The sequence below is a fragment of the Pelodiscus sinensis genome, chromosome 17 (genome assembly GCF_052426305.1).
Source record: "Pelodiscus sinensis isolate ZL-2025 chromosome 17, ASM5242630v1, whole genome shotgun sequence".
Classification (NCBI taxonomy): Eukaryota; Metazoa; Chordata; order Testudines; family Trionychidae; genus Pelodiscus; species Pelodiscus sinensis.
The window spans coordinates 5319962-5344540 of NC_143068.1; the positions used below are offsets into that span (position 1 = coordinate 5319962).

At 51.6% G+C, this 24579-nt stretch overlaps 1 protein-coding gene across 2 annotated transcripts in view; it reads right to left on the minus strand.

Moving 5' to 3' along the window:
- Positions 1-19968, minus strand: part of DLGAP4 (DLG associated protein 4) — a 373686-nt gene extending 353718 nt beyond the window's left edge. The window contains exon 1 of one of the 2 annotated variants that reach the window (XM_025186419.3): positions 19812-19968. The gene's annotated coding sequence lies outside the window, so the exon portion shown is untranslated. The remainder of the gene's footprint in view (positions 1-19811) is intronic. The other variant, XM_075901397.2, reaches the window with a different exon arrangement.
- Between the last annotated feature and the right edge of the window lie 4611 nt (positions 19969-24579).

The following is a 24579-nucleotide window of genomic DNA, read 5'->3' on the forward strand; positions in this document are numbered from 1 at the left end:
TTCAGGTTTCAGGGCATTTCCTCCCAAGCGGTAGCACCTGCACAAGGCCGATGCTGGGCGTGATCTGCTAAAGGCTGGGCTCTGCGCTGCAGCATGGAAAAGGAGGCACATTTTATGGCCAATGAATAAGCAAATATTCCCTCAGACATGAGACCGGCCCATCTTCCACGGTAAGCCTAGACTAATGAAAGGGCCAGGAGGGACGGTACTGCTTGGAAAAGTCAGACTTGCTCAGTCTCTCCCCTCATTTCCTCACACTGCTACTAGGAGGAAGGGAGCAGTGAGGTCCACTGTGAATTCATTCCCTTCTGAATTGGGAACCTAGTGAGGCAGCTCGGGAGCATTTTTGTTGTGCAGGGACCAATCCAGGAGAGACCCAGCATTCAAATGCAGCCACTCTGGGCTGTGCTGAAAGCTCTGGCGTAGAAATCAATCGACTGCCACTTAGTACATAGGCTTCCGAATGGATTACGCTGTGGCCATTAATCAGTCAACACGGTAGCAATCAGGAATCACAATATGTTTAAAAAAAACCCTTGGCAGAGACACAGAATAGATCCAGCCTGAGCCAGAGCCAGTCCAGGGCTTTTGTTGCACCCACATAATGCATACAAGGTTGGGCCAGGCTACCCCATGAACCGGCACCTCTGGAGTCATCCCAAAAGACAGCAATATGGAGTTTTGAGAGACGGGGCAATTAAAATGCAACAGGGATGAATTTGGGTTGCTTTGCCAAGGACCTCAACAGGGTTTATTCATTTACAGAAAGCATCACCACATCTCCTCACCCTTCCCCTCGCTCCCCATTTATTTCCAGAGTCAGCTTGGTCCTCTGCTACTGAGCCTGGGGCCTCTGGGACTGTCCCACTCCAGGAAAATGCAGCCTAGAATGTGGCTCTGTGCTCTCTGTGATTGAGTGGCTGCAGCAGTAGCACGTGGGATCCCAGAGCATGGCAGCATGATGCTTATCAAAGGTTTCATTGCAGCACTGAATGCACTGTGAGCACAGCACACCCCTCCGGAGATGCCCAGGTGCTTCAAAGGAGGGCTGCTGCTGCACCTCCAGGAACAGTTGTGCTCTGTGAACATGTGAGGTAACAGAGGTGTGCAGTAACAGAGGTGTGAGGTAACACTTCTGCTCTGTGAAGCTGTGAGGTAACAGAGGTGTGAGGTAACAGTGGTGCTCAGGGAAGGTGTGAGGTAACAGGTGTGCAGTAACAGAGGTGTGCAGTAATAGTTCGGCACAGTGAAGGTGTGAGGTAAGAGGATGCAGTAACACTTCTGCTTTGTGCTCAGGGAAGGTGTGAGGTAACAGGTGTGCAGTAACAGAGGTATGCAGTAATAGTTCTGCTCAGTGAAGGTGTAAGGTAACAGAGGTATGCAGTAACAGAGGTGTGAGGTAACAGTAGTGCTCAGGGAAGGTATGCAGTAACAGAAGTAGGCAGTAACAGTTCTGCTCAGTGAAGGTGTGAGGTAACAGGTGTGCATTAACAGAGGTGTGCAATAACAATTCTGCTCAGTGTAGGTGTGAGGGAACAGGTGTGCAGTAACAGAGGTGTGCAGTAACAATTCTGCTCAGTGTAGGTGTGAGGGAACAGGTGTGCAGTAACAGAGGTGTGTGGTAATAGTTCTGCTCAGTGAAGGTGTGCATTAACAGAGGCATGTGGTAATAGTTCTGCGCAGTGAAGGTGTGCAGTAACAGAGGTGTGCAGTAACAATTCTGCTCAGTGTAGGTGTGAGGGAACAGGTGTAAGGGAACAGTTCTGCTCAGTGTGGGTGGGCATTAACATAGGAGATGTATAACTTGTTGGCTGAAAATCTGTAACCATCCATGTTAGGAGCAGCTAGCTACAACAGCACTTGCTCTCTCCCTTTGGACCAGCACCAACACAGCATTTACTTACTCCCCAGCCTGCAAAGAGGCACTCAGGTGGACGGCAGGGTTCTCGTTTGGCAGACTCGTTGCTAATGCCATTGCAGGCCATGCTGCTGAGCTGATTCCAACCGATGCTCATGGTGTCTTTTGAAATCATCAATAAGAAACTCGTCTGCATCCTGTGTCCTGCTTGGGGGACAAGTTCCAACTATCCCACGTTGCTGGCTGCAGCAGCCCAGGGCTTTGGGCAGTGCCACGGATCAGCCCTTTGGACGGGACTAGGGACTGGTGGTGAGGGGCTATGTGGACGCAGCAGTAGAATAGCATGGGTGGTGCTGCACATGGGAAGCGGGCACAGCATCTGCCTGCAAGGTGCACTGTCCGAGTGTGCTCAGGAGAGGGTGAGGATTTTGCTGTTTCAAGGGCGATAGACTCCACCCCCCAGTTCTGTGTCTCCAGGCACAGCTAAGCACCACACTCCCCCACCACTCCTGGATTCAGCGCTCCTCACGCACGCTGCCTGCACAGGGATCCTGGGGTTGAAAAGCGGGATCAGGCATCAGGAGAGGGGAGAAGGGGCTGCAAGCACTGGGATATGTTGCTGCCGCCGCGTTCGATTCCAGGCCGCCATGCAAAGCGCAGGCATGTCACTGGCTGGGGGCACTTTCACTCACAGCACATGCACTGCGGGAGTGGAAGTAGGCCAGCTCCTGTCAGTTCCTGACAGCGCACCCTTGCCCAAGCATGACTGCAGCTAAATGTCCATGTGTCCATCCCCCTCCCCCACCCGGCGCTGTGCACACAGGGAGGAGGGCGGGAGAAGGCTGCAGCCGACCCTGCCCTGCCATTTGGTTCCCTGCCATTGACAACAGCAGGGTCACTGGAGAGGAAGGGAATAAGGGGGGGACCATGGTGCCGCTCCTAGAGGAGTCAGAGCCCGCACCCCCTGTCTCCCGGGGACAGACAAGAAACCGAACACGACAAAAGCCTCTGAGTCCCTGGCAGCACGAGGAAAGGGAAGGAAATAAGCACAGAGACACTGATTGCTGGGGCAAGCCCTCTCCGTGGAATGAGCCCGTGTCAGGTGACTAGAAACTGGGGCACTTCGGGGCTGGCGCCATAGTTCTCCGTGGAGAGAAGGGAATGCTGTATTACTGGGTGTGAGTCCCCGCCCAGATCACACAAGGTTACAGGGATCCCCTGCAGAGACCCCAGTGTTACTAGGCATGAGCCTCTCAGTGGCTCCCCTATAATGATGCCATCATTCGTGGGGTGAGATCCCCTCTAACGTCCCCATGGTGCTATGGAGAAGTTGCCAACACTCCAAAATGCCTGTGTGCTCTTGGGCTTTCCTCCTGTCACATCACTGTGCCGAGGCTGAGCCTCTGGGTGCATCTACACAACACCCGCAACCTGAAATAAGCTATGCAATTTGCACTACACAAATTGCGTTGCTTATTTCGATTGCATTTTGAAATAGCTTATTTTGCAATTTGGCACTGTCTACATAGCGCCGAATTTTGAAACAACGCATTATTCTGAAATTCCCCTTAACCCTCATGGAACAAGGGTTACTGGGAAGTTGGAATAAGCCACCCGTTATTTCAAAATCTGTTTCAAAATAACGGGCTGCTTCAATAAATGCAAATAGCTCCCAAAGTAACTCCCCAGAGTAGACATACCCTTAGAAACACAATGTGCCTGGCACTGGACTTTCCTTCCCACTCCCAGCTACCTTTCAATGGTCCCCAGTTGTTGGTTTTGGGGAGGCTTATTCAGTAGGGCTCAAGCTGCAATACAAGATGTACATCTCAGCTCCCTACCCAGCCAGGGTATTGTGTTGGACTGGCTAGATTGTCAGGCTCAACAGGTAGTGATCAATGGCGCGACGTCTGGTTGGTTTGAAGCGGAGTGCCCCAAGGATCGGTTCTAGGGCTGGTTTTGTTCAACATCTTTATTAATGACCTGGCTGAGGGGATGGATTGCACCCTCAGCAAGTTTGCAGATGACACTAAGCTAGGGGGAGAGGTAGATACATTGGAGGGTAGAGATAGGGTCCAGAGTGACCTAGACAGATTACAGGATTGGGCCAAAAGAAATCTGATGAGGTTCATCAAGAACAAGTGCAGAGTCCTGCACTTGGGACAGAAGAATCCCAAGCACTGCTACAGGCTGGGGACCGACTGGCTAAGCAGCAATTCTGCAGAAAAAGACCTGGGGATGAGAAGCTGGATATGAGTCAATAGTGTGCCCTTGAACCCAAGAATGCTAATGGCATATTGGGGTGCATTAGTAGGAGTATTGCCAGCAGATCAAGAGAACTCATTATTCCCTTTTATTCAGCACTGGTGAGGCCACATCTAGAATATGACTTATGAGGAGCAGCTGAGGGATTTGGGGTTATTTAGTCTGCAGAAGAGAAGAGTGAGGGGGGATTTGATAGCAGCCTTCAACTTCCTGAAGGGAGGTTCCAAAGAGGATGGAGAAAGGCTGTTCTCAGTACTGAGGGATGGCAGAATAAGGAGCAATGGTCTCAAGTTACAGTGGGGGAGGTCTAGGTTGGATATTAGGAAACACTATTTCTCTAGGAGGGTGATGAAGCACTGGGCTGGGTTCCTTAAGGAGATGGTGGAATCTCCATCCCTAGAGGTTTTTTTAAGTCCTGGCTTGACAAAGCCCCGGCTGGGATGATTTAGTTGGATTGGTCCTGCTTTGGGCAGGGACTGGACTCGATGACTCCTGAGGTCTCTTCCAACCCTGGGATTCTGTGCTTCTAGTTTGGGAAGCGTGGGGGTGATGCCCTCAATTCTCCCAGCATAATGGCAGGGGGTTGCAATGTGCATGTAAATAGGCCTGGGCAGCAGTTTCTGATTCACCAAGGGCCCTGCTGTTGATATTAGGGAGGAATTGTGAGATCTGAATAGTTTGGGAACTGCTCCGCACCTGACGTTACTGTGGTTGCTAGGTGATTAAACCATCCATCTGTTTATGACAGCACAGGGGAACAGTGAGTCAGTCCCTTTTTGTACAAGCAAGAGAATGACTCTTTCAATTCAGCCTCATCCCCCATCCTGCTCCTTCTCCACTGGGAGGTGTCGTGTCCACACTGACCGTTCACAATCAGCCTTTAGAAATGGGCGTGTCGCATCCTTTGGAGCGGGGATGCGCACTTCTCAGGGCTGGGTGGCGCAGGGATTGCGTCCGTTCATACAGCCCTTCATAGTAGGGGGTGTGGCCAAATGGCCAGCATCAGTACGGCAGCCCCCATGGTCAGAGCAGAGCCTCAATATTGCAGACCCCATGGTCAGGGCAGAGCCTCAATATTGCAGACCCCATGGTCAGGGCAGTGTGGCCAAACAGAGTCAATACAACTGGCAGACCAGTGGTGACCAGAGTAGGGGGATCTAGGCCCTCCCTACCCACTGGGTCCCAACCCAGGACCCTGTCAATGGCGTGTTTATCTGCCACCAGCTCGTGCCAGGCCTTGTCCCAGTTCTGTCACCATTTCCCTGCAAAGTTGCCCTCTCGGTCACTTCCTACTCAAGACTCTGGAATTTTCTGTCTGGATCTCTCCTTTAATCCCTGACACATCCACAGTCTTTGTGCCAGAGCCTGGCTTCATCTAGCTGGCCTCCGCGCCTTGGAGAGCAGGTGCTCCTCTCCCCAGAGCTAGCAACACACCTTCTTCCCCTCAGTCTGAGGGTATGGCTACACTAGCCACCCTAGTTCGAAGTAGGGTGGCTAATGTAGTCATTCGAACTTGCAAATGAAGCCCGGGATTTAAATATCCCAGGCTTCATTTGCATGTTCCCAGGCGCCGCCATTTTTAAATGCCCGGTAGCTCGAACTACCTGCCCACGGCTACACGCGGCACGGGCTACACTGCATTGAGGAGTAACGGTAGTTTGAATTAAGAGTGTTAGTTTGAACTACTTAGCCCGTGCCGCGTGTAGCCCCGGGCAGGTAGTTCGAGCTACCGGGCATTTAAAATGGCGCCCGCCCGGGAACATGCAAATGAAGCCTGAGATATTTAAATCCCGGGCTTCATTTGCAAGTTCAAATGACTACATTAGCCACCCTAGTTCGAACTAGGGTGACTAGTGTAGACATACTCTGAGTGACTCTTTTATACCCTGGCTCCAGCTGGAGCATGTCTGGCAGAGGTGGAGGCGGTCTCGTCAGCGAAGAGTCGGGTTAATCCCTGTTGTACCAGTGCGGGGCTGATACATCCCTAGCAGATGTGACTGCAGGCTACAATCTCCCTAAATGCACCACAGTAGCTGCATGCCATTTCCACCGCTCAGTACCTTGGCCTGGCAACACAGCGCTTTGCTGATGAGGAGAACCATGGTGGCCATGGCTGAAGCCAAACAACAATACAATTACAGAAATCAAAAAATATTTATTCTGGGTGACACAGACTAAAGATCTTGTGACCGGTATTGAAGCGGCTCAGCAGAAGACTCAGGGTGACCTCCTAGCCCCATGCAAGTCAAGGAGAGTTTGTCCATTGGCTTCAGTGGGGCCAGGATTTCACCAGCTGAACTGTGGGAGTCCGTGGGCAGTGTCAGCAGCCTGCAGCCATCTGCTGCTCTCTGCCAGCTCCGTGGCCTAAAGCAATGTGAGCGTACAGCCACATAGGCTGTGTGTAACCACAGAACAACACCACAGCAGGGTGCAAAGGGACAAGTTGGGACAGTGACAAATTTCAAAGTTTTCCGAGTTTGACAGATCCAAAACCATGTTTCTGGTTTTGTTTTTAGCTGTTGTTGGCCTCCTCCCCTACCCTTTCTTTTTCTTCTTCCAACCACTTTTTAGTGACAAAATGGACAAAGGAAAATGGTGGGGAAAGGGGCCCAAAACACCCCCAAAATATTTAGTTTCTCAGTTGGGGGGGGGGCGGAGTTTTAGTTTAAATACTTAGAAATTTCCAACAAAGGAATAAGAATTCTACCCAAAATATTATTTTAATGGTCATTTTTCAACCACAAAAAAGTATTGAACAAGTTTTGTTAATAACTTTCCTAAATCACGTGATTAAAGGTCAGCCACAATCTGCAATTTCTACTTCGTTCAGTGCAGAGGGGCTATTGTGTGCAAATATGGACAAACCAGAGACTACCCACACTTCATTGTTGTCTCCTTTACTGCACACTTAGGCCTGAAAGTCCTGTCACTCCAGTTAATTTCACAGGCATTGGGATCAGACCCCATGGCCACTGGGAACTTCACATCAGGAGCAGGAACAAAAAGAACTCAAGTCCTCCTGCTGTAAAAGCACAGGTCCATAGATGGGCAGAGATGGTGTCTTACCCGCTGTTTGTCACAGTCGGAATGGGTGACAGGAGGGATCACCTGAAGATTCCCTTTTCTGTTCATTCCCTCTGGGGCACCTGGCAATGGCCACTGTCGAAAGACAGGATACAGGGCTAGATGGATCATTGGTCTGATCCAGTCTGGCCGTTCTTATGAGCTGAAGGAGAATCTCTGGCAGCAGTATAAGGACTATGACACACAGCAAATACTTCTGTTGTCGTCCAGTAGGGGCCAATAGTATGGTGCTGGCCTGGATCTGAATGGGTGAACTAAGGCACTGGTTCACAGTCTGTGACCCCTGGAGTGCTGGCTGGCTACAGTGTGCTACCTCGCCTTGTTTCCAGCAGCTTTTGTAGCTGCCCAGGCTCCTCACTGCAGCTGGAAAGCAAAAGGGGGGTGCTGGCCTGGTTTCTAGGGAGCACTAGGGGGAGGAGGACAGAGCACAAGGGTGCTGCTGAGATCTGAAGCTGTGATGTCCAAGCAGGACAATGTGTGCAGGAAAGAAGGGGTGGCCAGGCAACATGTGCAAGGGACCTGGTGGGGGTGTGTGCAGGTGCCTGGACAGAAATGGGCCAGGTGACAGGCAGGAGCATGGGAGCAGAGGGAAGAGCTGGTGAAGGGGGATGGGAGAAGCAGACCAAGTTCTCTGCTGATGTAGCTCTGCTGACTCAGTGGAAATAGATCAGCAGAGTCTGGCCCAGCATGTGGCCAGGCCAAACCCAGATCACAGCAGTAACAGTTAAAGCTACATTAGATCCTTCCCCAGTGTTGGGTTTCCACTGGGCAATTGATGCAGCTGCAAAGGGCACACATGGGAGTGGAGGGGGAGCTACAGGCTCCGTATCTTTCCCAGTCCCCGGAGCCCTCCAGTCCCCACCGTCGCCCGGAACCCTGAACCTGCCTTTCAGTCTTCAGCTAGCCCCATCTGCATGGCGTTTGATCTGTAGCGTTCCCTGGGAGCGAGGACTGCCAGCACTCAGCTCCCAAACGAGAGCCGGGCTGGGGGAGGACAGGCCAGGCTGCGTGGGAAGCACATTTCTCTTTAGCTTTCTTCCATTCCCAGTTTTCAATCTGCCTCCAAAGTTATTGGCTACCACATTGGTAAGTGACGCTAACAGGCCTGGGTGCTGGGAGGCCGGGAGGGAGCGGGCCCGTCGCTCAGCGGCTGCTGGCAGAGGGCACTGGGAAGGCATGTGGCACAGGCAGACGGAGTGGAGGCACCACAGAAGGGAGGGTTTGAGGCGCTGGAGTTTGCCTCACATCTGTGCCTCTCCTGGGGCAGAGGTCAGGTTGCCAGATGGTTTCAGAAAAAATACCGAAAAAAAAAACACGCCGGGAAAAAGTTTGTTGAGAAAAAAAAAAAAAAAAAGGACCCCGCGAGTTGTTAAGCAAAAAACAACTTTTTTCACCTCCTGGCCAGGAAAAAATCAGAAAGTACCAGACATTTTAGGTGTCCAGTATTTTCTGAATTTTTTTACTGGACAGGAGGCGAAAGTAACAGACTGTCCAGTTTAATATCGGACACCTGGCAAGCCTAGGCCGAGGGGGAGGCAACAAAGCAGCTGCCAGGCTGAAAGGAGGGAGTGTCCCTCTCCAGCTCCTCAGCTCCTCGGAGAAGCAAGGCGGAGTGACCAGAGCCTGTCACCAGAAATGCTTCTGTTTCATTCCCCCCTCTCCAGCTGACCTCTGCTGAGAGGGTCCATTTTGTTGGGCAGGTTCCCCTCTCCCCCCAGGCTCTGGGGATCCGTGTGCCCAACCCTCTGAGATGGGGAGTGGGGCGAGCTTTAGAGCCTGTGGACCAGGAAGCATTCCAAAGGGAGTCTGCACTGCTCTCCCTGCCCTTGGGCGTTGGCACTTGGGCTACCAGCACCCCAGGAGCCGCAGCGGCAGGCCAGAAGCCCACTGTGCAGGCATGTCATGAAACCAGACAATCCCTTGGGCTGCTCTGCACAGGGGAAGGGCCCCAACGCACTCTCGCTGCAGAGAACCGGGGTTTCAAACCGGGGTAGCTGGTCATGGTGGACCCGCCCACCCACCAGCCAGCAGGATTCTACACACTGGCCCCCAGTCTGCATGGAGCATGGTCATGTTGTACATCTTGCTAGCAACACAGGGCACGCCCCAGCGTAAACAAGCCCCCTTGCACATGCCGCACTGCCGCCCACTGTGTCCCCTTCTCTGTGCCAACCCACACTGCCCTTGGAGACAAAATACTCCGTTTATCACCTGGGTCCAGGCCCATCTCAGTCCTAGGCTCATGGCACCAGGAGAGAAGGGGACCAGAGGTGAGGGCATCTGCTGCTGCAAAGAGCCATGTGCTGCAAAAATGTAAAATGCTGAGACTGGGGACTGAGTACCATGGTGCGGGAGAGGGGAGGTAGTAAAAAGGCAGCAGAGCCGGGCCTGCCTCTGTGCAGACGCCGTACATCTTTCCCTCCAGGGAGCTCTAAATACTGCACAAACAATGGGCCTCCAAAGTCAAGCTGGGCTGGAAATGATTTTCCAATCCCGGGAAACTTTTTGTGCTTGAGAAAATGTTTCCATCTCAGATCAGGACAGAGCTGAAATCTCAAAACTGTTCATGAACAGACAATTAGTGCAAAATCCAGCTGTGGTCAATCAAAATGCCCCGTTTTGATTTCAACCTTTTCACGTTTTATGTAACATAGCTTAAATTTGGGAATCAGGTGTCATTTTGAATCAGGAAAACAAGATTTTTAGTTTCAAAAATGTTTTAAAAGGGACACTGAAAAACCAGCTGTTTTTTTGAATGAGCAATTGGCTGACACTGACCCTTCTCATGCACAGCTTCAGTTTTGATGAAGCAGTATTTTCTGATGAGAAGACATCTCATTGAAAACTTCCCAACCAGCTCTACTCAGGTGACTCCAGAGTGGTAGGTCAATATTCCCATTTTACAGACTAGGAAACTGAGGCCCAGCATGTTGTAGTCACTTGACTGAACGGTCTCATAACTAGTCAGAAGCTGAGCTAGGAGTGATACTCCCAACTCCAGTAAAACCCCTAGCAAACAGCTTGTGCAAGGCACCTCTGGCTCTTCGCTGGTAGATAACTACAGATGATGTCCAGGTCCAGCCAGTCACTCCACAAAGGGAGGGGACCAGTCAGTTAGGATTAATGTGGCTCTCCCTAATGACAGTTGTAAACCCAGCACACATGTAGCCTTACACTGCTGTGCCCTGCTTAGTCCCTGGAACACTCTTCGGAATTTAGATGGTCCCCATCACCACCGTATCTGTGCACCTCCCTCTCTCCTATTTATCCTCACACTATCCCAGGGCTGTGCTGTTATCCCCATGGAGATGTGTCGCAGAGATTCAGGCTGTGTCTGCACTGCAATCAGCAGGTAGACTGGCTTTAATTTAGCTAGCACAACTAAAAATAGCAGTGAAGACACAACGGGAGGGACTGTACAAGCCCACCCCAGACACATACTCCCACTGCCAGCTCATGCTGAGAGGTGGCAGCAGAGATATACCCCGAGGCTATGTCTACACTGCAACTCTTTTCTGGGATACCAGAGGTATCAGAAAAGCAGACGGGTTCTTTCGCCATCCCTGTAAACCTCGTTGTATGAGGAAGAAGGGATGTGCCGAAAGAGGAGTTTTTTCCGAAATTTGGCGCCACATAGACACGCCAAATTTCGGAAAAGCCTCTTCCAAAAGAAAAGCGGAAAAAGATACGCAGATTGCGGTTCACAATTTGCATATTTTTTCCCAACTTTTCTTTGTAGTGTAGAGACAGCCTCTGTGAACAGCCCAAAGGTCACACAGAGAGTGTGGCAGATCAGGGAACTGAGCCGGCTCTTCCATGGCCTAAGCCACCCTGACCAGTGGACCATCCAAGCCTTTCTAGTGTCGGCCCATGGGAAAGATCAGTCGCATTTGGGAACTAGTTAGCAAGGCAGTGTAAATTCCATTCCCCATGGTAAAGAAGATGCCATTAAAATCCTCTCTCCCATGACACACTTAGAGCCTATTTCAGTAACAGCTTGGCAGGGGAATAACATTAGTGAACCTATAAATATCTCCTGGGGTGCTGCGTTGCTGAGAGCTATGGCAGGAGCCAGGTTTGGCAAGCACAGGTTCTGCCACGCTGGCAGCCTCCGTGGCGTTAGGTAAGCACCCAGAAACGTGGCCACTTCCCCAAAGCTCAGTGTCAGCCCAAGCGGTCAGGATGTCCGGGTCTCTGCCATTGCTCTGTGGTGCTCATGGAACTGCAGAAAGGCTGCTTCAGGGTGAGGCAACTGTTCTGTGAGCAGCCACCTGAATCCTCTCAGCTCCCGCGGAAAGCAGCTCTTAGAAGGGAAACAAGCTGAGGCTGTGAAACTGCGGGAGAACAGGAGGAAGAAGGGTCCAGAGGGAGGGCAGGGGAGAGATGTTGGGAACCATTACAAGCTACGTGGGGTGTTCCCTACGTGGCAGTGGGGCTGGCCTGGCTAGCTGGCTATGCAGACACCCTCCTGAGAGCTGCCGGTGCAGGGGGGAAGACCCACCTATAGCAGAGGGTGACGGTGCAAAGCCAGACTCCTTGGGATGAGCTGCGAGCTCTCGTTCCATGGGCATGGCGGCTCGGTGTCCTGGTAGGGGGTGAATTCCCGAGCAGGGCTGGGCTAGTGGATTTGGCTACAACAGTCCGATGAGACTAGGACTCTCCTGAGAAACAACTCGTGAGATTTTCAGACCAATCTGAATGTGCAGACTAGGAAGCGGGCTGTGTCCTGATGCTGCTTATCCAACCTGAACTGACCCTCCTAACCCACCTCCTGACACAAGGGGGCTAGTATCTGGGACCCCACTGAGCCGTGAGAGCGCCCCTTTCACTGTCCCACCACAGTCCAGAGGAGGGGGCAGGTTTTCCTTAGAGTGGCTGGGAGCCTGGGAGAATGCAGCCTCCAAGGGAAGCATGGGAAGGAGGGGCTGTGGGTCAAAGTGAAGCCCTGTCCCACGCTGACGTCAGGGAGGGAACAATGAGGCAACAGTTACAAGTGCCATCACCTGCCCTTCACATATATCCAAAGAGGAGACAATTCCCCTGGCTGACAAAGGGGTCAAGGAAGGTGCTATTGGCTGAGCATGTCTCTGCTTCTCTGTCTCACCTGTATGGATGTTGCTCGCAGGCCCAGCTCCAGTTACAGCCTGTCCTTTGCCACAGGGCATGGAGGTGTAATTCGTACATAGAATCACAGAATCATAGAACTCTAGAACTGGAAGGGACCTCAAGTCCTGTCCCCTCCCCTCATGGCAGGACCAAACACCGTCTACATCATCTGACAGGTGTCTGTCTAACCTGCTCTTAACTATCTCCAGTGATGGAAATTTCACAACCTCCCTAGGCAATTTATTCCAGTATTTAACCACCCTGACAGGGAGGAAGCTTTTCCTAATGTCCCACCTAAATCTCTTGTGATGCAATTTAAGCCCATTGCTTCTTATCCTATCCTCAGAGGCCAAGGAGAACAATTCTTCTCCCTCCTCTTTGTAAAATCCTTTTAGATACTTGAAAACCGCTGTCATGTCCCCTCTCAGTCTTCTCTTTTCTAAACGAAACAAGTCCAATTCCTTCAGCCTTCCTTCATAGCTCATGGTTTTTTTTAAATCATTTTTGTTGCTCTTCTCTGGACCTTCTCCAATTTCTCCAGATCTTTCTTGAAATGTGGTGCCCAGAACTAGACACAATATTCCATTTGAGGCCAAATCAGCGCAGAGTAGAGTGGAAGAATGACTTCTCGTGTCATGCTCATAACACTCCTGTTAATGCCTCCCAGAATCATGTTTGCTTTTTTTTTGCAACAGTGTCACTCTGTTGACTCATATTTAGCTTGTGGTCCGCTATGACCCCTACATCCCTTTCAGCAGGACTCCTTCCTAGACAGTCACGTCCCATTCTGTATGTGTGAAACTGATTGTTTCTTCCTTAGTGGAGCACTTTGCATGTATCCATATTAACTTAATCCTATTTACCTCAGACCATTTCTCTAATTTGTCCAGATCATGTTGAATGATGACCCTGTCCTCCAGAGCACTTGCAACCCCTCCCCACTTGGTATCATCTGCAAACTTAATAAACGCACTTTCTAAATCATTGATGAAGACATTGAACTGAACCAGTCCCAAAACAGACCCCTGCAGAACCCTTGTTCTGCCCTTCCAACATGATTGTGAATCATTACTAACCACTCTCTGACAATGGTTTTCCAGCCAGTTATGCACCCACCTTATTACCATCTAGATTGTGGCTTTCCGTTCCGGAGAGGGACACATTCCAAAGCACTACCTAAAAGCCAGGACAGTGTTATCACAGGAGGGGAGAAGCATGTAACGGCGTTGGAGGCTCACGGTACAGCTCCTTCTCTGGAAGAAAAGCAGGGATGTGACCTGAATACTAGCGAGCATGGCAGAGTTCTCCTAGGGATTTTTATGGCTAGGCTACTTGTAGGCCAGCAAAGCGGGCAGGGGGAAGCAAGACCAAGAGGGTCACAAGCAGGGAGGGTGGATTCTTTCCTACAAATGGCCCTCATCCGAAGGCATCATAGAGGACCCAGGAAGTCACAAAATTCTGCTTTCAGTGATGCTGGTATAAATCCAAGTGCCATGGCACCCGTACAGATTTACCCAGGTGTAACGGCCTCCAGACCCACAGGGCTCAGACCTGAGAAAACAGACTTATGCCCATAATCCACTCCCCCTCCAGCAAAGACCCCTGCAGAGGGCAGGTGGGAACTCTTCTCCCTGCTGTGGCATGGCACAATGGCAGGTGCGATGCTGTGACGGAAGGGGGGGGGGTCGCTTTCCTCACAAGCCTCAACTATTGTGTGGCCGCTGTCAAAGGAAGGAAACTGAACGCAGATGGGCCCCACTTCATGCTCCTTTTCCCATGGTATTTACAAACAGGAGCTGCTGCTGGAAACAATACACTGAGGCTGGGGGGATGGGAGGGGCCATTTCTCCCACACATTACACCTACCCCGACTATAAGGGTAATAAATACATATAAACAGGTGCAGAGGGGCTCATGCAGAATGTTACAGGCTCAGCATCTTGTGCCACAGGTGCACATCTGTTGGCGCACCTACCGGCAACCATCCTCGTGCTCTGTAGACAGAGGGGAGAATGGGAGGGAGAGTCACCACGACCGCAATCCACCTGTTGTCCTCCCCCCAGGGAGCAGCACTCACCTGCCAAGCATGCGGAGAGTAACAGGACGGCCAAGGGATTTTGTATTTTTATTGCATACTCTACAGACGGGGCTTTCAAAGGCACTGAGCGCTGGCCTAACCTGGCTCTCCTGGAGCATTTTCTACTTGATTTCCATGGGAGGAGAGTTAAACCAACACCTAGGGCTGTTGTTAATCCTGCCCTTACTGTAAAATAAAAAGCAGGAGAGTTTCTGCTAACATTTTTCAGCCGACCTGTGGGATGTACTTCATGAAAAAGACAGGGCATGAGAAAAAAAAAGTATTATCTTAGTGTAATACCTACAGCTGGAATTGAACCTGGGGTCTCAGCCCCTACCAAGTGAGCCAAAAGCCAGCTGACACTAAGCTAAGGCTGCAGAGCAGACTCATTATGCTCTCTGTAAGAGGTCTCAGTGCCACTGGCTGGGACGCTGTACCACACCCAGCAGCTATGTAGGTTACGCCAGCACAAAACTTCCCACAGAGGGTTAACTCTTTCCACAGCCTCGGTTTCAAGAGTCATCATTACTAGCATCAATAATTTGCAATGGTAGAGATGAGTGGGACATGGGATTCAAACAGACTGATCACTCGCGGAGCTTTAGGAGCCAGACTCAGAAAAGTGGTGCCCCTCGAAACAAGGGACAGAGATGCATGGCAGCAGGGAGTATGGAAGAGGAGGATGGACCCTTTTAAGGATCAGAGAGCCATATTCTCCATACTGAGGCATCATGGTAACCCAAGAAATGCAGGAGAAATTCTATTTAGGGTCTCAGCTGGGAGACCTAGATAAACGTACGGGCAGAAGCCATTTTGGAGCTCCCTGCAAGATGAGACAGGGTTAGACCTACAGAATCCTCCTGTATAATTCTGGATGCTGTTAACTCGCTCTCTCTGCAACTGGGAAGTTTTCTAGGGAGTCACTGTGAGCCCAAGCCTAGAGCCCTTACTCAGGGAAAACTGTCATTGAAACCGATGTGCCGTCAGTCCGAGCTCCACTCCTAGTGAAGCCAGAGAGAGCACAATGGAAGCTGGTCTGAGTGAAAACAGAGTCTGAGCCGGAGGGAGCTCCCTGGGAGCTTTCCCTAGAGCTTGGTCTACACAAGAACATTGGATCAGTTTAACCACATTGGTCGGGGTGTTGATTAATACACCCCCTGTGCAGGGTAGTTAAGCCAACCTAAGTCCCGGTGGGGGCAGCACTAGCTTCCATCCATGTAGCTACCAGCGGTCAGGGAGCCTGATTACCTGTGCCAGTGGGTGAACCCTTCCTCTCCGGGTAGGTAGGGTCTCCACAGAAGTGCTACAGAGCCGTGGCTGCATGCTGACAGTATAGACAAACCCTGAGTCTGAGTTCAGATACAGGCCCTCTGTTTGTTTCCTTCTGCATGCAAAGTCTAACACGAACTCGCGCATGGAGTTTGTTAGGGTTCGTCAACATCCGTGAAGGCTGTAACCAGAGACTGTGTCCAGGAGGCCCCCAGCGGAGCGTTACAATAAGACAGTGGGAAGCATTTACAAAGCATGACATGCAAATAACCGTGCTGAGAAATGTCACGGTTTGGGTGCAGCAGCCAATGGTTTCCTAGGATCAACTGGCGGAACAGGAGCCGTTTGAAAGCACACAAAGCAAGACTTTCCTTAAACAAGCCATGACCACCTGTGCTACTCACTTTGCTGAGCACCCAGCACCTTGAAATCGGGCTCAGGCATAGCGTTTGCCTGGACTCCTCAGAGCTGCAGCACAAGCAGCGATATCTGGAGCAATTACATCTTGATTTGTATGAATGCTGCAGTCGATGATGTGCTTCTGCTAGGTCAGAGCACATACCAAAAATGAAAACAAGTCCTTAGGTAGCACCTAGACTGCTGACTCAGAACAGCTCCCTTTGCTCACCCAGGTATCCTCTGGCAACAGCATGAGGGCAGGTTACTCCCAATGAGTAAGGCCAGCTACACAATCTTTGCCTGCATGGAGAAGTGCACTTTACGCCATGCCTAGAAGGTCAACAAACCATCCCGGGGGGGCAAAACCCAGAGTTAGGAGCTATCCACTGAAAACACCCTGCCTTGGGCCCCAGATGTAGTTAACCAACCCACGTCCACATTGGTGTATAGGGTCAGCCCTGGTCTTCCAGGTGGTTAGAACAGAAACCATGTAGAATGCATAGCTCAAAGTCAGCACCTTGAATAGCACCCATCAAGCAACTACAGAGTCAGCACAGCCATCTGGGAACGGGTGCTATGGTCCCTGTGACTGACCAGGCTAATGACTCCCACGTAACCATGTGCAGCTAAGCCCGGTGTGCACACCACTGAAAAGGCAGGTTGTGGCCAAACTGTTGCTCAGAGGCATCTTCATTGCAGCATTCTGCTCTCTTCACACAGGTGCCAATGAAAGTTCCACACATAGCAGGGACACAGAATACTTCATGCAGCTGGCCCCCGTGTTGCCTGTTCATCTTGGAAGGCCACAATATCAAACCAGTGCTCAGCTGAAGCCTTATTGTACACGTACTGGAGTGGGCCCCACAGGTTCATTTCCACAACCACCGTGATGCTATTTGCACATACAAAAAGATGCACAATGGGTTAAGAGGAGAAAACATCACCCAGCATCCACTAAGGTATCCAATCAGCCAACAAGATTGCTCCTGTTGTTTGGTTTGAATTCTTGGTGAACAGGAAAATTATTCTCCCAGGATGGAATTCACCCCTATGCACATGGGCCAGCACCAGTGGGTAGTAATTCATGGGCACATAAATCTCACATTAGCTCTGCACACAGGCACAAATGTCATCCTGAACTAGTTAATTTCTTAAGCACTTCAAAGGCTCCTCCATTTCATGTCTGTGTCTGGTACATTGTGTACAAAAACATCCTTGGGAGTGAAGGGATAGATCTTCTACTGGTGTAAATTAACATCACTCTATTTAAGTCAGTGGCAGTATTCTGATTTACACCACTGAGGTTCTGGCCCTGAATGTGGAAAAAACCTCTTCACTATCAGTACTAGAAAGAAACGAATCCAGGACTAGCTGCAGTACTCTATGATCAGCTGGCATATCCCCTGTTGGCTCGGTTGTTGTGATGTTTCATGGCTGAAGAGGCAGTTTCAGAAGGATTTGCAATTATGAAGCAACTATTATGAGATCGCTTGACCCTGCTGCTTCCCCAGCATGCTTTCTTGTATGGGTTTGTTATTGCTTCCATGGGGTGAGAAGAGAAATCCCCCATTTTCACCTGCGTCCCATTTTAGGATGGTAGGGAAGAGCCCAGGCTGCAATCCCAGAGCTCTGGGTTTAATACCTCATTCTATCACATAGTCCCTGTGTGAGTCTGGCCAAGACTCAGTGCCTCAGTTTCCCAACTCCAAAATAGGAGTAAGGTTCCTCCCTTCTCCGAGCCTTTGTCTGTTCCAGGTTAGATGGCAAACCTGTCCATCCTGCTGTGTTTGCCCTTCACTGAGCACAATGCGGCCTGGGGAGCGACTGTGGTCTCTGTGTGCTACTGAAATGCAAACAATTTCACACCCCTGCAAATCCTGAGAACTGGTCCCACACCCACACCTAGGCAGGCAGCCTCAGGCCCTGCGTGGAGCTTGTGTTCTTACTGGGAGAGAATTCCCTTGCTCCCACCTCCCTTCCAGGGTGAGGGACCTTCCAGCATGGCCGTCTACTTTACTTCCCTGCCATTCCTGGTCCCCTTTGCCAGCTTCACAGAGTCTGAGAGGTTAGGATGCAGGGTACCAAACAGGCCACAGTGCAAGCCTGCCCCTACGCAAGCCAAGACCAACTATCCATCTTCCGTGCTCTGCTCTGCTCTGCTGGGGATTGTGGGCATCTCAGATCCACCCTCAAACCTCCCCCTTCCCGCCACCATGAGCGCACTTTGCCCCACAGCACCCCCTGCTGGCACCTTTCTGCCACGGCGGGTGGGTTTTCTCTCCAGCCCAGCCCCAGAAGGAAGCCGACAGGAAAGAGTTCGTTCTCTTTTGCTGCCCATCACTTGCTTTAGCACCAGGGCGGGATCCTGCTGCCGGCACGCAGGGTGAGCTCATGGAGAGGCCCGGCTCCACGCGGCCTGCAGGCGGAGGCCAGGGAGTATCAGCACTGTGCGTCCAGCCCCCCAGCGCGGAGCTCGCCACCGGCCCGTCTGCAAGCGCTTCGGGAGAGCCGGTTTCCTTCCTCGCTCCTCTGGAGTTCCAGCCCCGCGGGGCCTCTCCCCGCCCCAGCACGCGCCGGGAGTCCCGGGTGCTGGTCGTGTCACTTCGAGGGTACCCCCAGCCAGCCTCCCGCACGGGAGCAGGAGCCTGCTTCGGACCCCTTCTCCCTCGGCTCACCCCCGGCTCCGCCATGCACGGAGGGGGCTCGGGGCTGCTCGCTCGTGCAGCGCACAGGCAGGCTCCTGCGCGCACACTCAACGGCTTGTCGCATTTGCCCCCCCACGTGCACCCTTCCTGCCTCCTCTCGCTCGTCCCACGCGCCTCGGCCGCTCCCCCGGCTTTGCACGCGCGCGCACACTCAGCTGCCCTCACGTAAACACATACACATGCTCGATTGTTGATCGCGCCCGGCGCCCACGGCCCACGCGTCTCGGCCCCGGGAGCAGGGCGGAGGGCAGGTCTGGACGGCTCCGGGGGGCAGAACAGTACATGAGGCTTTCCCGCCATGTGGCAAAAGCCCCGGGCTTCCTCCCGCTACGCAGCGCGTTCCTCTCGCTGCAGTTAGCTCCTCGGAGTGCAGCTGCATTGAGAAATCCAAGCCCCGGCGAGGACTCGACGCAACACAGCTTGGCTATGCAGCAGGGATAGAGCCGGGCTCTACAGCATCCAGCTCCTTCCACCGGCAGAGCTAACCGCTCCCCGCCTGTGGCCACCGCTACCTGCTTGCCACGGCGGGGTTACGTCCGTGGGCTTGAACTTGAGCCAAGGCAAAAACCCAGCAGACTGAACAGTGCAAAACGAGCAGAATGAATCGTCATCACCAGCCCCCCCCCCGCCAAAGCTGTGCAGGGATCGTGCCATTTTGATGATAACTCCCCCCCCACACACACACACACACAATTTGGGCAAACACAAGACACTCCGGGGGCGGGCAGGTCCGTGGCAATGTCTTAGGAGTTGATTAGTTCCCTAGAAAACCCTAAAAACTGGCCAGAGCCCAATCCAAGCCAACAACAGGCAAATAAGCCATGAACCATTCCACCTGCGGCCCCACACGAAGGGGCACGGGGTGCGCTTTCCTTTTCCCTTGGTCCCTCCGAAGGGAGGTTCGTAGCAGTGACATCTCTGGAACACGCGCCTTCTCCCCAAGTAACAAACCCCTCGGGCAGATACAAGCCCCTTCGTCTCCAGGCCCTGACCGCCCCCCCCCCCCACCCCTTGCTAGGAGTAAAGATAAAGGCAGCTTAGGTCTCACCTGGCTCTCGGCGGAAGGGGCAGCGGCAGCGGCTCACCCAGGAGCGATCCCTTGCCCAGGTGGCACTTGTCCACAGAAAGCGCTGGCTGGAGCCCAGGAGAACGGTCGTGGCGCTTCTCTCCTTTTTTATATTTGTCTTCTTCCCTTTTGGAGAGAATCCTCCTCTCCCCCCTCATGCAGCAGCCTCCCTTCTCCCTATGACGAGCACTGATGCGATGCCCATTCATTCAGCTTTTCCCCCCCTTCCGCCTCCCTTTCCCTGTACTGAGGTTGTTAGTGATGCTGCAGCAGTGCTGAGAGCCCCTTGAGAGCACAGTGCAGAGAAGGGAGGGGGGAGGAGGGAGTTGCAAAAAAAAAAAAAAAAAAAAAAAAAAAAAAAGGAGGAGGGCTGCCCCCAAAACCAGACCTGGATCTGCAAGAGGACTCTGGAATTTTACACCAGGAAACTAGGACAGGAAGCAGGGCTGGGCCAACGCTGCCACTGAACATTGCATTACCAGCCACTGGCTGCTTGACTCCCGCACCAAATAAACACACGGAGCAGCGGAAGGACTCAATAAGTTATTAGCAAGAAGCTGCGGGTTCTATAAAGAGGCTGGCAGCAGACAGGCCCTGCCAGAGTTCAGGCTGTGTCAATGTTCCCGCTACACGCCTTTATTTTTAGAGGTGTAGAGCTCACCGACTGCAACGAAAAACTACCACTCAGAGGTGAGCGCTGGCGTGAAAAATTCCATGCCCAGAGCAATTATCGTTTCACGCTGTCTGTCGGGTTTTAACAATGGGAAGTGAATTCAGTGCTGGGGGAAGGTGGCATGTTGGCAGCCCTCATAAGAGAGAGAGAGAGAATATTTGGTGCTTTTCTAGCACCTTCCCTCTGAAGATCTCAAAGCACCCTATGGCCTGCAAGCCCCCAACCCACGTATCAGCCCCATTTTACAGAGAGGGACTTGTCTCCAATCATACAAGTGATCAGTGGCTGACCCAGGAATTGAACCCATATCTCCCAGGTTTTCCTGCACCAAAATTTTCTCACCCTACTGCCTCCCTTGACCCTAGCCTAATTCTTTCTGCCTTCTTCACACCTTGGCATGAGCTTTCCCCACCCCGCTCAGCTTGCCCGCCCAATGTACGACCTGGAGGAACCCGACCGCCAGCTGCCTCTCTGTGGTGACACTTTAGGGGAGACAGCACTCCCTGAAAGCACCCTCCCGGCTCTGTCTGCACCCCAAGGGCGACAATGCCACAGTTGCAGCACTGCAGCTACAGTGGAGTAGAGCCAATGCTTGCCAAAGGGGATTTTCCGTCTCTGTAGTAAATCCACCCCATTGAGCAGCGGTGGCTACTCCAGCCTAGCGGTGTTCACAGTGGGGCTTGGGTTAGTTTAACGACATCTCTCGGAGCAGGAATATTTCACAGCCTGAGCAAAGGACCTGGGCCAGCCTACGTTTTCGGTGTAGGCCAGGCCATGGTACTGTTGCTGGGCTAGTCGGTGAAATGCTCCTGGACTGGACTTTCCATGGGGCCCTGGAGTGGCTGCCCCAACGTGGCTCCTTTGCCTGGAAGGGCCCATCCTTATGTCTGCAGTTGAGTGTGAGGTGCAGCGGTGGGCCAAGAGTCCCTTCATTTTGCTTTGCATTTATTTTCCATGAAGGGCCGTTCCCAAGAGCTCCAGCAATGGAGCCTCAGTTGGCCTCGCCCTTGTGATGGTTAACTGTGCCATGGCCACTGCTGTAGCTCAGAAAGGGACTGAGACCACTGGCTCATGTCACATAGGTCACAGCCTGGACCTACAGCTCCCACACAACGTTTTTCAGTTGTCGGAATTCACTTGTGTATGGATGGGTAGCAGTTGGCTTCAGAGCGGGGCTCATAGTTAAAACATAGGTCTGGGAGTCAGGAGATCTTGGTCCTAATTTCTGGTTCTGCCATAGACTCACTCTCTGACCTTGGGCAAGTCACTTAATCCAACATTTCCAATGGAAGCTCTGCTAGTTTGGAGTATCACATTTTTAGATGACTAAGGAACAGGCAGGTGCTATGTGGGGCACCCAGATACAGAAATGCCCAAATTTAGCAGCATGACTGAAAAACTGAAGCCTTACCCTCTGCACCTCAGTTTTCCTACCTGTAAGACAGCATAATGATGCTTATTGACCTGAAAGCTGGAGGATGAATTGACACTGCTGTTGGTTTGAGATCCTGGGCCAGAATGCATTACGACATGGTGGTTTGTGTTATTGCTTTAGACCAGCATCTCTCAAAATGGAAGCCTGGCTTTCCTAGGGACGGCACCAGTCTCCGGGTATGTCTACACTACCCTCCTAATTCGATCTAGGAGGGTAATGTAGGCATACCGCACTTGCAAATGAAGCCCGGGATTTGAATTTCCTGGGCTTCATTTGCAAGTGCGGTATGCCTACATTACCCTCCTAGTTCGAATTAGGAGGGTAGTGTAGACATACCCTCCAAGAGCAATTGAAATCTACTAATATTTTCCTTCCTGGAGAAGTTACAGTCTGGATTCAGCAAAAGCACATCGGCCCTCAGAGCCGTGAAGACAGAACTGACCATTTGGCTGTAGCTCAGTCCTAAGGGGAAATAACCAAGCAAGAAATAATCCCCACGCACATGCACTGCTGTCTCTAGAACGCTCTCAGAGCGGGGCATTATCTCCCCAGTGTTTCCGGGGTGGCTGGATCCCTTTGCTGAGGCTCAGGGGACAAACACTACCTGCATGTTGGGAGAACCCTCTAAAGGCTTGTTGTCCCCAAATGACTTCTCTTTGGAAACAGAAGATTCAGAAGGCCGTTTGTTGGAGATGGAGATTGGGGCCTTGAGACGTTATGGAGACAGGAATGGACTCCAATGGCTCGAGCTTCTTCCAAAGGCAGCTTTCTGCCACAGATCGATGCAGAAGAGAGCTCCTAGCACCCAGCGTGGGTACCAGCCAATCCCACTCCTTTCAGTTTCTTGAGAGCAGGGCTTTCACCATACCCTTCTGCAGCCCTACAGCTCCTAGTGTCCAACCTGATGGGTGGGGAATGAAGATAAAGGCATGGCTGCCATTCATCTTGCCTGCCAGCATGGCCAGGCTGTGCGGCTCAGGGTATATTCTTTATGGCAGAAACACGAGTCGCTTTCAGTGGTCTTTTCACAGACGACTTTGGCAAACCCACAAAATCAAAATTTTGGTTAGAACAGAAACAAAATTTTCCCATTTTTCATCAGATCAAAAAGTACAAGAAAATTTCATTTGGGGTCTGGCAAAATGTTTTTATTTTTATTTTGGCCATTTTAAACTTAAAAAAAATTAAAGGAAAGGAATTTTGAATAAAAAATGTGAAAGGTTTCATTTCAAAAATATCAAAATGAAGTTTCATCTTTTACAGATTTTTAGGGTTGTTTGCGGTTTTTTAGATGAATAATTTGGCGCATTTTGACGCATATTCACAAAGCATTTTGTGTCACCAAAGTGGCGTTTTTTTGCCCATTTTTTTCTTGAACAGTGACCCCCCGAGCTCTGTTAGTAATATCATGGAACTGAGTCCGCACGCACATCCACCCACCGATAACGACTATGCAATTTGGCATAGTCCCTCGTAGGACTGATAGACAGATTTTATTTGCCAATTGTGTTAAGTGTTTGATTTTATTGCGTTTTATGTTTTGCAATTAGCCTCCCCTCCCCTCTGTATTTTGCCAATTGTGTTTTAAATTTAGTGCCGCAATAGGAGCACACTTCTATTAGGGCTGTTACTGTTCAGTTGTCCTACTACACCGCCACTACCACAATAGCAGCAGCAGCAGCTGCGAGAGGAAGTAATAGCCTCTTCGGGTACGTCTAAACTACATGGCTCCGTCGATGGAGCCATGTAGATTAGTGTGCTTGAAAAAGGGAAATGAAGCTGCGATTTAAATAATTGCTGATTCATTTACATCAAATTGGCTGCCGCGCTGTGCCGATCAGCTGTTTGGCAGCACAGAGCAGTAGTCTGGACGCTCCACAGTCGACAAAGGAAGCCCTTATCGACCGCCCCAGTAAACCTCATTCCACGAGGCATAACGGGACGGTCGACAAGGGCTCCGACCACGGAGTGTCCAGACTACCACGCTGTGCCGCCAAACAGCTGATTGGCACAGCATGGCAGCCATTTTGATGTAAATGAAGCAGCGATTATTTAAATCGCCGCTTCATTTCCCTATGTCTAGAAACCTCATCTACATGGCTCCGTCATCGGAGCCATGTAGTCTAGACATACCCGAACTAGATGTAGGTTGCCTGGAACATACCATTATAAAGAAAATTATTGTGCCCTTTTCTTGAAGTGCTCTAGCCCCTCCATGGTTTGCAGCAGGACCTTGGTTTGACAGGGAGGCTCCGTGATCGCAAGGACAAGACTTTTTCAGGTCTCAGAAAAATCTGCCCCAGTTTGCTTCAGTTCATGCTAAGCTGTCAAAAATTGCCACTTCCCGTTTATTTCACAGAGTTGGTTTCTATCTGAATGACAAAAATCCTCATCACTCTGTTGCTGTGGTTCTCAGAGCGTGGTCCACGGCCACAGACTCAGAGCTCGCCCCCCTGCAGAGGGGAGCCTGCGCTGGCACTCCAGCCCCACAACTCCCCCCCACCGGTGTGGTTGGAGCACCAGTGCCTCCTTCCCACAGGGTGGGGAGAGCCCCGAGCCTCAATGACCGGATCCAGCTCACGGGGACAGGATCCGTATGCTGCCACTCCCCCTTCCATCGGCTGGGTAAAGGGCTGCTCTGG